Here is a 15,734-nt window from a genome sequence, read left to right on the forward strand (position 1 = left end):
AGGGCCACTCTGTTGCCTAGCAAGCTGACATCATAAAGCTAAAGCACGATGTTGTCTGACATGGGGGTCACTCTGTTGCCTAGCAAGCTGACATCATAAAGCTAAAGCAAGATGTTGTCTGACATGAGGGCCACTCTGTTACCTAGCAAGCAGTAGTATACATTTATCTTGGTAATGAAATGAGTAGCAGAGTAGACAGGATGCCAAACTGAAAACTAAGATGTAAGATGAAAGACATTAGGGCATTTTTTGAGCTTTCTAATTGTGTATGATGGTAAGTTTTAAGCATAAAAAGTCACAACATCACTATTGCTGCACTGGTAGGAATTGGCTAAAATGAAGATGGTAATTATGCTATTCATAGATTTATTATTCCCATTAACTGTAGCAAAACCCTTCCTCTCTCAACTGATCAGCTGACTTAATTGCTACTGGTGTACCCTATCGTAAAACAAATGCAGTGAGTAGGGTACACTGCCACTTGGCTGGAAAAATATCTATTTATCTATGTCTAATGTGTGTGCTACAGTTGTTTAGAGAGTGTTAGCACATGAGGCATAGGATTCCGAGAAGTATAGGAGGTTAATAACACAAATTGAGATTTGATTTTCTAATGAGCTGTTGATTTTCACAATTCTACAGACTCCACAGTATTGATCTATTTACCCTAAAATAAACCAGATTTTTGTATTTCTTATAGTAAATGTGCTAACAGTGGACTTTTCCATCTGCAGATTATACTGAATGACCACCAGTGGCAGTGTTTCACAACAGAGTTTCTCTGCAGTGCCGAGACTGAAAAAAAAAAAAAAAAAGTCTTCCGGCATACGGCATCATTTTACCAATTTATACGGTAAGCAAAAATCACAATCATTCCTTTTAGGCATTGAAAAGACGTTCACAGCATCAGAATGTCCTCACTACCTTATAGGCGGAGCCTGTGCCTGAATAGAATTTGTGTCAAGATTGAAGTAATATGGATCACATTGTGTTGGTCCTGATAGTTGATAAAAGACTGACTGCTTCCAATGCTACTAAAGCCTGCTTTAGATCCTGGTGCTTGCAATGTTCCATTCGAGGAAATTGCTGCCTTTGAGGCTAAAAAGCACTACCTCACTTTAGAACGATAGTGTGAAATTCTCACGGAAGGAAGCTTATTTAACCTCTTCCCCTGCACTCTGCATGTTGGACTCTGACTCTCAAGTTGGATTGTTGTTAAGGATCATCTCTGTTTTTGTTTATATCTCCATCCCACTTTCAAAAAGGCCCCAGTGCTTTGAAGTGGTTTAGATTCCTTTACCATCCCCCCGCCTATTTGCCTTGCAGTCCTGAATACAGATAGTAGCCTAATGCATAACGTCTGACATCTCATCCTCCTGTGTGCTCAGCTTCCTCAAGGACGATTGGTCCAGCAGCGACCTGACATCATAAAGCTAATGCAAGATGTTGTCTGACATGAGGGCCACTCTGTTGCCTAGCAAGCTGACATCATAAAGCTAAAGCACGATGTTGTCTGACATGGGGGCCACTCTGTTGCCTAGCAAGCTGACATCATAAAGCTAAAGCAAGATGTTGTCTGACATGAGGGCCACTCTGTTATCTAGCAAGCAGTAGTATACATTTATCTTGGTAATGAAATGAGTAGCAGAGTAGACAGGATGCCAAACTGAAAACTAAGATGTAAGATGAAAGACATTAGGGCATTTTTTGAGCTTTCTAATTGTGTATGATGGTAAGTTTTAAGCATAAAAAGTCACAACATCACTATTGCTCAACTGGTAGGAATTGGCTAAAATGAAGATGGTAATTATGCTATTCATAGTTTTTATTATTCCCATTAACTGTAGCAAAACCCTTCCTCTCTTAACTTATCAGCTGGCTTAATTGCTACTGGTGTACCCTATCGTAAAACAAATGCAGTGAGAAGGGTACGATGCCACTTGGATGGAAAAAGATCTATTTATCTATGTCCTAATGTATGTGCTACAGTTGTTTAGAGAGTGTTAGCACATGAGGCATAGGATTCCGAGAAGTATAGGAGGTTAAAAACACAAATTGAGATTTGATTTTCTAATGAGCTGTTGATTTTCACAATTCTACAGACTCCACAGTATTGATCTATTTACCCTAAAATAAACCAGATTTTTGTATTTCTTATAGTAAATGTGCTAACAGTGGACTTTTCCATCTGCAGATTATACTGAATGACCACCAGTGGCAGTGTTTCACAACAGAGTTTCTCTGCAGTGCCGAGACTGAAGAAAAAAAAAAAAAAAGTCTTCCGGCATCATTTTACCAATTTATACGGTAAGCAAAAATCGCAATCATTCCTTTTAGGCATTGAAAAGACGTTCACAGCATCAGAATGTCCTCCCTACCTTATAGGCGGAGCCTGTGCCTGAATAGAATTTGTGTCAAGATTGAAGTAATATGGATCACATTGTGTTGGTCCTGATAGTTTATAATAGACTGACTGCTTCCAATGCTACTAAAGCCTGCTTTAGATCCAGGTGCTTGCAATGTTCCATTCGAGGAAATTGCTGCCTTTGAGGCTAAAAAGCACTACCTCACTTTAGAACGATAGTGTGAAATTCTCACGGAAGGAAGCTTATTTAACCTCTTCCCCTGCACTCTGTATGTTGGACTCTGACTCTCAAGTTGGATTGTTGTTAAGGATCATCTCTGTTTTTGTTTATATCTCCATCCCACTTTCAAAAAGGCCCCAGTGCTTTGAAGTGGTTTAGAGTCCTTTACCATCCCCCTGCCTATTTGCCTTGCAGTCCTGAATACAGATAGTAGCCTAATGCATAACTTCTGATATTTCATCCTCCTGTGTGATCAGCTTCCTCAAGGACGATTGGTCCAGCAGCGACCTGACATCCTAAAGCTAATGCAAGATGTTGTCTGACATGAGGGCCACTCTGTTGCCTAGCAAGCTGACATCATAAAGCTAAAGCACGATGTTGTCTGACATGGGGGTCACTCTGTTGCCTAGCAAGCTGACATCATAAAGCTAAAGCAAGATGTTGTCTGACATGAGGGCCACTCTGTTACCTAGCAAGCAGTAGTATACATTTATCTTGGTAATGAAATGAGTAGCAGAGTAGACAGGATGCCAAACTGAAAACTAAGATGTAAGATGAAAGACATTAGGGCATTTTTTGAGCTTTCTAATTGTGTATGATGGTAAGTTTTAAGCATAAAAAGTCACAACATCACTATTGCTGCACTGGTAGGAATTGGCTAAAATGAAGATGGTAATTATGCTATTCATAGATTTATTATTCCAATTAACTGTAGCATAACCCTTCCTCTCTCAACTGATCAGCTGGCTTAATTGCTACTGGTGTACCCTATCGTAAAACAAATGCAGTGAGAAGGGCACACTGCCACTTGGCTGGAAAAATATCTATTTATCTATGTCCTAATGTATGTGCTACAGTTGTTTAGAGAGTGTTAGCACATGAGGCATAGGATTCCGAGAAGTATAGGAGGTTAATAACACAAATTGAGATTTGATTTTCTAATGAGCTGTTGATTTTCACAATTCTACAGACTCCACAGTATTGATCTATTTACCCTAAAATAAACCAGATTTTTGTATTTCTTATAGTAAATGTGCTAACAGTGGACTTTTCCATCTGCAGATTATACTGAATGACCACCAGTGGCAGTGTTTCACAACAGAGTTTCTCTGCAGTGCCGAGGCAGAAGAAAAAAAAAAAAAAAAAGTCTTCCGGCATACGGCATCATTTTACCAATTTATACGGTAAGCAAAAATCACAATCATTCCTTTTAGGCATTGAAAAGACGTTCACAGCATCAGAATGTCCTCACTACCTTCTAGGCGGAGCCTGTGCCTGAATAGAATTTGTGTCAAGATTGAAGTAATATGGATCACATTGTGTTGGTCCTGATAGTTGATAAAAGACTGACTGCTTCCAATGCTACTAAAGCCTGCTTTAGATCCTGGTGATTGCAATGTTCCATTCGAGGAAATTGCTGCCTTTGAGGCTAAAAAGCACTACCTCACTTTAGAACGATAGTGTGAAATTCTCACGGAAGGAAGCTTATTTAACCTCTTCCCCTGCACTCTGTATGTAGGACTCTGACTCTCAAGTTGGATTGTTGTTAAGGATCATCTCTGTTTTTGTTTATATCTCCATCCCACTTTCAAAAAGGCCCCAGTGCTTTGAAGTGGTTTAGAGTCCTTTACCATCCCCCCGCCTATTTGCCTTGCAGTCCTGAATACAGATAGTAGCCTAATGCATAATTTCTGATATCTCATCCTCCTGTGTGCTCAGCTTCCTCAAGGACGATTGGTCCAGCAGCGACCTGACATCATAAAGCTAATGCAAGATGTTGTCTGACATGGGGGCCACTCTGTTGCCTAGCAAGCTGACATCATAAAGCTAAAGCACGATGTTGTCTGACATGGGGGCCACTCTGTTGCCTAGCAAGCTGACATCATAAAGCTAAAGCAAGATGTTGTCTGACATGAGGGCCACTCTGTTACCTAGCAAGCAGTAGTATACATTTATCTTGGTAATGAAATGAGTAGCAGAGTAGACAGGATGCCAAACTGAAAACTAAGATGTAAGATGAAAGACATTAGGGCATTTTTTGAGCTTTCTAATTGTGGATGATGGTAAGTTTTAAGCATAAAAAGTCACAACATCACTATTGCTGAGCTGGTAGGAATTGGCTAAAATGAAGATGGTAATGATGCTATTCATAGTTTTTATTATTCCCATTAACTGTAGCAAAACCCTTCCTCTCTCAACTGATCAGCTGACTTAATTGCTACTGGTGTACCCTATCGTAAAACAAATGCAGTGAGAAGGGTACACTGCCACTTGGCTGGAAAAATATCTATTTATCTATGTCTAATGTGTGTGCTACAGTTGTTTAGAGAGTGTTAGCACATGAGGCATAGGATTCCGAGAAGTATAGGAGGTTAATAACACAAATTGAGATTTGATTTTCTAATGAGCTGTTGATTTTCACAATTCTACAGACTCCACAGTATTGATCTATTTACCCTAAAATAAACCAGATTTTTGTATTTCTTATAGTAAACGTGCTAACAGTTGACTTTTCCATCTGCAGATTATACTGAATGACCACCAGTGGCAGTGTTTCACAACAGAGTTTCTCTGCAGTGCCGAGACTGAAGAAAAAAAAAAAAAAGTCTTCCGGCATACGGCATCATTTTACCAATTTATACGGTAAGCAAAAATCGCAATCATTCCTTTTAGGCATTGAAAAGACGTTCACAGCATCAGAATGTCCTCACTACCTTATAGGCGGAGCCTGTGCCTGAATAGAATTTGTGTCAAGATTGAAGTAATATGGATCACATTGTGTTGGTCCTGATAGTTGATAAAAGACTGACTGCTTCCAATGCTACTAAAGCCTGCTTTAGATCCTGGTGCTTGCAATGTTCCATTCGAGGAAATTGCTGCCTTTGAGGCTAAAAAGCACTACCTCACTTTAGAACAATAGTGTGAAATTCTCACGGAAGGAAGCTTATTTAACCTCTTCCCCTGCACTCTGTATGTTGGACTCTGACTCTCAAGTAGGATTGCTGTTAAGGATCATCTCTGTTTTTGTTTATATCTCCATCCCACTTTCAAAAAGGCCCCAGTGCTTTGAAGTGGTTTTGGAGTCCTTTACCATCCCCCCGCCTATTTGCCTTGCAGTCCTGAATACAGATAGTAGCCTAATGCATAACTTCTGATATCTCATCCTCCTGTGTGCTCAGCTTCCTCAAGGACGATTGGTCCAGCAGCGACCTGACATCATAAAGCTAATGCAAGATGTTGTCTGACATGAGGGCCACTCTGTTGCCTAGCAAGCTGACATCATAAAGCTAAAGCAAGATGTTGTCTGACATGAGGGCCACTCTGTTACCTAGCAAGCAGTAGTATACATTTATCTTGGTAATGAAATGAGTAGCAGGGTAGACAGGATGCCAAACTGAAAACTAAGATGTAAGATGAAAGACATTAGGGCATTTTTTGAGCTTTCTAATTGTGTATGATGGTAAGTTTTAAGCATAAAAAGTCACAACATCACTATTGCTGCACTGGTAGGAATTGGCTAAAATGAAGATGGTAATTATGCTATTCATAGATTTATTATTCCAATTAACTGTAGCATAACCCTTCCTCTCTCAACTGATCAGCTGGCTTAATTGCTACTGGTGTACCCTATCGTAAAACAAATGCAGTGAGAAGGGCACACTGCCACTTGGCTGGAAAAATATCTATTTATCTATGTCCTAATGTATGTGCTACAGTTGTTTAGAGAGTGTTAGCACATGAGGCATAGGATTCCGAGAAGTATAGGAGGTTAATAACACAAATTGAGATTTGATTTTCTAATGAGCTGTTGATTTTCACAATTCTACAGACTCCACAGTATTGATCTATTTACCCTAAAATAAACCAGATTTTTGTATTTCTTATAGTAAATGTGCTAACAGTGGACTTTTCCATCTGCAGATTATACTGAATGACCACCAGTGGCAGTGTTTCACAACAGAGTTTCTCTGCAGTGCCGAGACAGAAGAAAAAAAAAAAAAAAAAGTCTTCCGGCATACGGCATCATTTTACCAATTTATACGGTAAGCAAAAATCACAATCATTCCTTTTAGGCATTGAAAAGACGTTCACAGCATCAGAATGTCCTCACTACCTTCTAGGCGGAGCCTGTGCCTGAATAGAATTTGTGTCAAGATTGAAGTAATATGGATCACATTGTGTTGGTCCTGATAGTTGATAAAAGACTGACTGCTTCCAATGCTACTAAAGCCTGCTTTAGATCCTGGTGATTGCAATGTTCCATTCGAGGAAATTGCTGCCTTTGAGGCTAAAAAGCACTACCTCACTTTAGAACGATAGTGTGAAATTCTCACGGAAGGAAGCTTATTTAACCTCTTCCCCTGCACTCTGTATGTAGGACTCTGACTCTCAAGTTGGATTGTTGTTAAGGATCATCTCTGTTTTTGTTTATATCTCCATCCCACTTTCAAAAAGGCCCCAGTGCTTTGAAGTGGTTTAGAGTCCTTTACCATCCCCCCGCCTATTTGCCTTGCAGTCCTGAATACAGATAGTAGCCTAATGCATAATTTCTGATATCTCATCCTCCTGTGTGCTCAGCTTCCTCAAGGACGATTGGTCCAGCAGCGACCTGACATCATAAAGCTAATGCAAGATGTTGTCTGACATGGGGGCCACTCTGTTGCCTAGCAAGCTGACATCATAAAGCTAAAGCACGATGTTGTCTGACATGGGGGCCACTCTGTTGCCTAGCAAGCTGACATCATAAAGCTAAAGCAAGATGTTGTCTGACATGAGGGCCACTCTGTTACCTAGCAAGCAGTAGTATACATTTATCTTGGTAATGAAATGAGTAGCAGAGTAGACAGGATGCCAAACTGAAAACTAAGATGTAAGATGAAAGACATTAGGGCATTTTTTGAGCTTTCTAATTGTGGATGATGGTAAGTTTTAAGCATAAAAAGTCACAACATCACTATTGCTGAGCTGGTAGGAATTGGCTAAAATGAAGATGGTAATGATGCTATTCATAGTTTTTATTATTCCCATTAACTGTAGCAAAACCCTTCCTCTCTCAACTGATCAGCTGACTTAATTGCTACTGGTGTACCCTATCGTAAAACAAATGCAGTGAGAAGGGTACACTGCCACTTGGCTGGAAAAATATCTATTTATCTATGTCTAATGTGTGTGCTACAGTTGTTTAGAGAGTGTTAGCACATGAGGCATAGGATTCCGAGAAGTATAGGAGGTTAATAACACAAATTGAGATTTGATTTTCTAATGAGCTGTTGATTTTCACAATTCTACAGACTCCACAGTATTGATCTATTTACCCTAAAATAAACCAGATTTTTGTATTTCTTATAGTAAACGTGCTAACAGTTGACTTTTCCATCTGCAGATTATACTGAATGACCACCAGTGGCAGTGTTTCACAACAGAGTTTCTCTGCAGTGCCGAGACTGAAGAAAAAAAAAAAAAAGTCTTCCGGCATACGGCATCATTTTACCAATTTATACGGTAAGCAAAAATCGCAATCATTCCTTTTAGGCATTGAAAAGACGTTCACAGCATCAGAATGTCCTCACTACCTTCTAGGCGGAGCCTGTGCCTGAATAGAATTTGTGTCAAGATTGAAGTAATATGGATCACATTGTGTTGGTCCTGATAGTTGATAAAAGACTGACTGCTTCCAATGCTACTAAAGCCTGCTTTAGATCCTGGTGCTTGCAATGTTCCATTCGAGGAAATTGCTGCCTTTGAGGCTAAAAAGCACTACCTCACTTTAGAACAATAGTGTGAAATTCTCACGGAAGGAAGCTTATTTAACCTCTTCCCCTGCACTCTGTATGTTGGACTCTGACTCTCAAGTAGGATTGCTGTTAAGGATCATCTCTGTTTTTGTTTATATCTCCATCCCACTTTCAAAAAGGCCCCAGTGCTTTGAAGTGGTTTAGAGTCCTTTACCATCCCCCCGCCTATTTGCCTTGCAGTCCTGAATACAGATAGTAGCCTAATGCATAACTTCTGATATCTCATCCTCCTGTGTGCTCAGCTTCCTCAAGGACGATTGGTCCAGCAGCGACCTGACATCATAAAGCTAATGCAAGATGTTGTCTGACATGAGGGCCACTCTGTTGCCTAGCAAGCTGACATCATAAAGCTAAAGCACAATGTTGTCTGACATGGGGGCCACTCTGTTGCCTAGCAAGCTGACATCATAAAGCTAAAGCAAGATGTTGTCTGACATGAGGGCCACTCTGTTACCTAGCAAGCAGTAGTATACATTTATCTTGGTAATGAAATGAGTAGCAGGGTAGACAGGATGCCAAACTGAAAACTAAGATGTAAGATGAAAGACATTAGGGCATTTTTTGAGCTTTCTAATTGTGGATGATGGTACGTTTTAAGCATAAAAAGTCACAACATCACTATTGCTGAACTGGTAGGAATTGGCTAAAATGAAGATGGTAATTATGCTATTCATAGTTTTTATTATTCCTATTAACTGTAGCATAACCCTTCCTCTCTCAACTGATCAGCTGACTTAATTGCTACTGGTGTACCCTATCGTAAAACAAATGCAGTGAGAAGGGTACACTGCCACTTGGCTGGAAAAATATCTATTTATCTATGTCTAATGTGTGTGCTACAGTTGTTTAGAGAGTGTTAGCACATGAGGCATAGGATTCCGAGAAGTATAGGAGGTTAATAACACAAATTGAGATTTGATTTTCTAATGAGCTGTTGATTTTCACAATTCTACAGACTGCACAGTATTGATCTATTTACCCTTAAATAATCCAGATTTTTGTATTTCTTATAGTAAATGTGCTAACAGTGGACTTTTCCATCTGCAGATTATACTGAATGACCACCAGTGGCAGTGTTTCACAACAGAGTTTCTCTGCAGTGCCGAGACTGAAGAAAAAAAAAAAAAGTCTTCCGGCATACGGCATCATTTTACCAATTTATACGGTAAGCAAAAATCGCAATCATTCCTTTTAGGCATTGAAAAGACGTTCACAGCATCAGAATGTCCTCACTACCTTATAGGCGGAGCCTGTGCCTGAATAGAATTTGTGTCAAGATTGAAGTAATATGGATCACATTGTGTTGGTCCTGATAGTTGATAAAAGACTGACTGCTTCCAATGCTACTAAAGCCAGCTTTAGATCCTGGTGCTTGCAATGTTCCATTCGAGGAAATTGCTGCCTTTGAGGCTAAAAAGCACTACCTCACTTTAGAACAATAGTGTGAAATTCTCACGGAAGGAAGCTTATTTAACCTCTTCCCCTGCACTCTGTATGTTGGACTCTGACTCTCAAGTAGGATTGCTGTTAAGGATCATCTCTGTTTTTGTTTATATCTCCATCCCACTTTTAAAAAGGCCCCAGTGCTTTGAAGTGGTTTAGAGTCCTTTACCATCCCCCCGCCTATTTGCCTTGCAGTCCTGAATACAGATAGTAGCCTAATGCATAACTTCTGATATCTCATCCTCCTGTGTGCTCAGCTTCCTCAAGGACGATTGGTCCAGCAGCGACCTGACATCATAAAGCTAATGCAAGATGTTGTCTGACATGAGGGCCACTCTGTTGCCTAGCAAGCTGACATCATAAAGCTAAAGCACAATGTTGTCTGACATGGGGGCCACTCTGTTGCCTAGCAAGCTGACATCATAAAGCTAAAGCAAGATGTTGTCTGACATGAGGGCCACTCTGTTACCTAGCAAGCAGTAGTATACATTTATCTTGGTAATGAAATGAGTAGCAGGGTAGACAGGATGCCAAACTGAAAACTAAGATGAAAGACATTAGGGCATTTTTTGAGCTTTCTAATTGTGTATGATGGTAAGTTTTAAGCATAAAAAGTCACAACATCACTATTGCTGAACTGGTAGGAATTGGCTAAAATGAAGATGGTAATTATGCTATTCATAGTTTTTATTATTCCCATTAACTGTAGCATAACCCTTCCTCTCTCAACTGATCAACTGGCTTAATTGCTACTGGTGTACCCCATCGTAAAACAAATGCAGTGAGAAGGGTACACTGCCACTTGGCTGGACAAATATCTATTTATCTATGTCCTAATGTATGTGCTACAGTTGTTTAGAGAGTGTTAGCACATGAGGCATAGGATTCCGAGAAGTATAGGAGGTTAATACCACAAATTGAGATTTGATTTTCTAATGAGCTGTTGATTTTCACAATTCTACAGACTCCACAGTATTGATCTATTTACCCTAAAATAAACCCGATTTTTGTATTTCTTATAGTAAATGTGCTAACAGTGGACTTTTCCATCTGCAGATTATACTGAATGACCACCAGTGGCAGTGTTTCACAACAGAGTTTCTCTGCAGTGCCGAGACTGAAGAAAATAAAAAAAGTCTTCCGGCATACGGCATCATTTTACCAATTTATACGGTAAGCAAAAATCACAATCATTCCTTTTAGGCATTGAAAAGACGTTCACAGCATCAGAATTTCCTCACTACCTTCTAGGCGGAGCCTGTGCCTGAATAGAATTTGTGTCAAGATTGAAGTAATATGGATCACATTGTGTTGGTCCTGATAGTTGATAAAAGACTGACTGCTTCCAATGCTACTAAAGCCTGCTTTAGATCCTGGTGCTTGCAATGTTCCATTCGAGGAAATTGCTGCCTTTGAGGCTAAAAAGCACTATCTCACTTTAGAACGATAGTGTGAAATTCTCACGGAAGGAAGCTTATTTAACCTCTTCCCCTGCACTCTGTATATTGGACTCTGACTCTCAAGTTGGATTGTTGTTTAGGATCATCTCTGTTTTTGTTTATATCTCCATCCCACTTTCAAAAAGGCCCCAGTGCTTTGAAGTGGTTTAGAGTCCTTTACCATCCCCCCTCCTATTTTCCTTGCAGTCCTGAATACAGATAGTAGCCTACTGCATAACTTCTGATATCTCATCCTCCTGTGTGCTCAGCTTCCTCAAGGACGATTGGTCCAGCAGCGACCTGACATCATAAAGCTAATGCAAGATGTTGTCTGACATGAGGGCCACTCTGTTGCCTAGCAAGCTGAAATCATAAAGCTAAAGCTCGATGTTGTCTGACATGGGGGCCACTCTGTTGCCTAGGAAGCTGACATCATAAAGCTAAAGCAAGATGTTGTCTGACATGAGGGCCACTCTGTTACCTAGCAAGCAGTAGTATACATTTATCTTGGTAATGAAATGAGTAGCAGGGTAGACAAGATGCCAAACTGAAAACTAAGATGAAAGACATTAGGGCATTTTTTGAGCTTTCTAATTGTGTATGATGGTAAGTTTTAAGCATAAAAAGTCACAACATCACTATTGCTGAACTGGTAGGAATTGGCTAAAATGAAGATGGTAATTATGCTATTCATAGTTTTTATTATTCCCATTAACTGTAGCATAACCCTTCCTCTCTCAACTGATCAACTGGCTTAATTGCTACTGGTGTACCCTATCGTAAAACAAATGCAGTGAGAAGGGTACACTGCCACTTGGCTGGAAAAATATCTATTTATCTATGTCTAATGTGTGTGCTACAGTTGTTTAGAGAGTGTTAGCACATGAGGCATAGGATTCCGAGAAGTATAGGAGGTTAATAACACAAATTGAGATTTGATTTTCTAATGAGCTGTTGATTTTCACAATTCTACAGACTCCACAGTATTGATCTATTTACCCTAAAATAAACCAGATTTTTGTATTTCTTATAGTAAACGTGCTAACAGTTGACTTTTCCATCTGCAGATTATACTGAATGACCACCAGTGGCAGTGTTTCACAACAGTTTCTCTGCAGTGCCGAGACTGAAGAAAAAAAAAAAAAGTCTTCCGGCATACGGCATCATTTTACCAATTTATACGGTAAGCAAAAATCGCAATCATTCCTTTTAGGCATTGAAAAGACGTTCACAGCATCAGAATGTCCTCACTACCTTATAGGCGGAGCCTGTGCCTGAATAGAATTTGTGTCAAGATTGAAGTAATATGGATCACATTGTGTTGGTCCTGATAGTTGATAAAAGACTGACTGCTTCCAATGCTACTAAAGCCAGCTTTAGATCCTGGTGCTTGCAATGTTCCATTCGAGGAAATTGCTGCCTTTGAGGCTAAAAAGCACTACCTCACTTTAGAACAATAGTGTGAAATTCTCACGGAAGGAAGCTTATTTAACCTCTTCCCCTGCACTCTGTATGTTGGACTCTGACTCTCAAGTAGGATTGCTGTTAAGGATCATCTCTGTTTTTGTTTATATCTCCATCCCACTTTTAAAAAGGCCCCAGTGCTTTGAAGTGGTTTAGAGTCCTTTACCATCCCCCCGCCTATTTGCCTTGCAGTCCTGAATACAGATAGTAGCCTAATGCATAACTTCTGATATCTCATCCTCCTGTGTGCTCAGCTTCCTCAAGGACGATTGGTCCAGCAGCGACCTGACATCATAAAGCTAATGCAAGATGTTGTCTGACATGAGGGCCACTCTGTTGCCTAGCAAGCTGACATCATAAAGCTAAAGCACAATGTTGTCTGACATGGGGGCCACTCTGTTGCCTAGCAAGCTGACATCATAAAGCTAAAGCAAGATGTTGTCTGACATGAGGGCCACTCTGTTACCTAGCAAGCAGTAGTATACATTTATCTTGGTAATGAAATGAGTAGCAGGGTAGACAGGATGCCAAACTGAAAACTAAGATGAAAGACATTAGGGCATTTTTTGAGCTTTCTAATTGTGTATGATGGTAAGTTTTAAGCATAAAAAGTCACAACATCACTATTGCTGAACTGGTAGGAATTGGCTAAAATGAAGATGGTAATTATGCTATTCATAGTTTTTATTATTCCCATTAACTGTAGCATAACCCTTCCTCTCTCAACTGATCAACTGGCTTAATTGCTACTGGTGTACCCCATCGTAAAACAAATGCAGTGAGAAGGGTACACTGCCACTTGGCTGGACAAATATCTATTTATCTATGTCCTAATGTATGTGCTACAGTTGTTTAGAGAGTGTTAGCACATGAGGCATAGGATTCCGAGAAGTATAGGAGGTTAATACCACAAATTGAGATTTGATTTTCTAATGAGCTGTTGATTTTCACAATTCTACAGACTCCACAGTATTGATCTATTTACCCTAAAATAAACCCGATTTTTGTATTTCTTATAGTAAATGTGCTAACAGTGGACTTTTCCATCTGCAGATTATACTGAATGACCACCAGTGGCAGTGTTTCACAACAGAGTTTCTCTGCAGTGCCGAGACTGAAGAAAATAAAAAAAGTCTTCCGGCATACGGCATCATTTTACCAATTTATACGGTAAGCAAAAATCACAATCATTCCTTTTAGGCATTGAAAAGACGTTCACAGCATCAGAATTTCCTCACTACCTTCTAGGCGGAGCCTGTGCCTGAATAGAATTTGTGTCAAGATTGAAGTAATATGGATCACATTGTGTTGGTCCTGATAGTTGATAAAAGACTGACTGCTTCCAATGCTACTAAAGCCTGCTTTAGATCCTGGTGCTTGCAATGTTCCATTCGAGGAAATTGCTGCCTTTGAGGCTAAAAAGCACTATCTCACTTTAGAACGATAGTGTGAAATTCTCACGGAAGGAAGCTTATTTAACCTCTTCCCCTGCACTCTGTATATTGGACTCTGACTCTCAAGTTGGATTGTTGTTTAGGATCATCTCTGTTTTTGTTTATATCTCCATCCCACTTTCAAAAAGGCCCCAGTGCTTTGAAGTGGTTTAGAGTCCTTTACCATCCCCCCTCCTATTTTCCTTGCAGTCCTGAATACAGATAGTAGCCTACTGCATAACTTCTGATATCTCATCCTCCTGTGTGCTCAGCTTCCTCAAGGACGATTGGTCCAGCAGCGACCTGACATCATAAAGCTAATGCAAGATGTTGTCTGACATGAGGGCCACTCTGTTGCCTAGCAAGCTGAAATCATAAAGCTAAAGCTCGATGTTGTCTGACATGGGGGCCACTCTGTTGCCTAGGAAGCTGACATCATAAAGCTAAAGCAAGATGTTGTCTGACATGAGGGCCACTCTGTTACCTAGCAAGCAGTAGTATACATTTATCTTGGTAATGAAATGAGTAGCAGGGTAGACAAGATGCCAAACTGAAAACTAAGATGAAAGACATTAGGGCATTTTTTGAGCTTTCTAATTGTGTATGATGGTAAGTTTTAAGCATAAAAAGTCACAACATCACTATTGCTGAACTGGTAGGAATTGGCTAAAATGAAGATGGTAATTATGCTATTCATAGTTTTTATTATTCCCATTAACTGTAGCATAACCCTTCCTCTCTCAACTGATCAACTGGCTTAATTGCTACTGGTGTACCCTATCGTAAAACAAATGCAGTGAGAAGGGTACACTGCCACTTGGCTGGAAAAATATCTATTTATCTATGTCTAATGTGTGTGCTACAGTTGTTTAGAGAGTGTTAGCACATGAGGCATAGGATTCCGAGAAGTATAGGAGGTTAATAACACAAATTGAGATTTGATTTTCTAATGAGCTGTTGATTTTCACAATTCTACAGACTCCACAGTATTGATCTATTTACCCTAAAATAAACCAGATTTTTGTATTTCTTATAGTAAACGTGCTAACAGTTGACTTTTCCATCTGCAGATTATACTGAATGACCACCAGTGGCAGTGTTTCACAACAGTTTCTCTGCAGTGCCGAGACTGAAGAAAAAAAAAAAAAGTCTTCCGGCATACGGCATCATTTTACCAATTTATACGGTAAGCAAAAATCGCAATCATTCCTTTTAGGCATTGAAAAGACGTTCACAGCATCAGAATGTCCTCACTACCTTATAGGCGGAGCCTGTGCCTGAATAGAATTTGTGTCAAGATTGAAGTAATATGGATCACATTGTGTTGGTCCTGATAGTTGATAAAAGACTGACTGCTTCCAATGCTACTAAAGCCAGCTTTAGATCCTGGTGCTTGCAATGTTCCATTCGAGGAAATTGCTGCCTTTGAGGCTAAAAAGCACTACCTCACTTTAGAACAATAGTGTGAAATTCTCACGGAAGGAAGCTTATTTAACCTCTTCCCCTGCACTCTGTATGTTGGACTCTGACTCTCAAGTAGGATTGCTGTTAAGGATCATCTCTGTTTTTGTTTAT

Source organism: Triturus cristatus, chromosome 12, assembly GCF_964204655.1.
Source record: "Triturus cristatus chromosome 12, aTriCri1.1, whole genome shotgun sequence".
Taxonomy (NCBI): domain Eukaryota; kingdom Metazoa; phylum Chordata; class Amphibia; order Caudata; family Salamandridae; genus Triturus; species Triturus cristatus.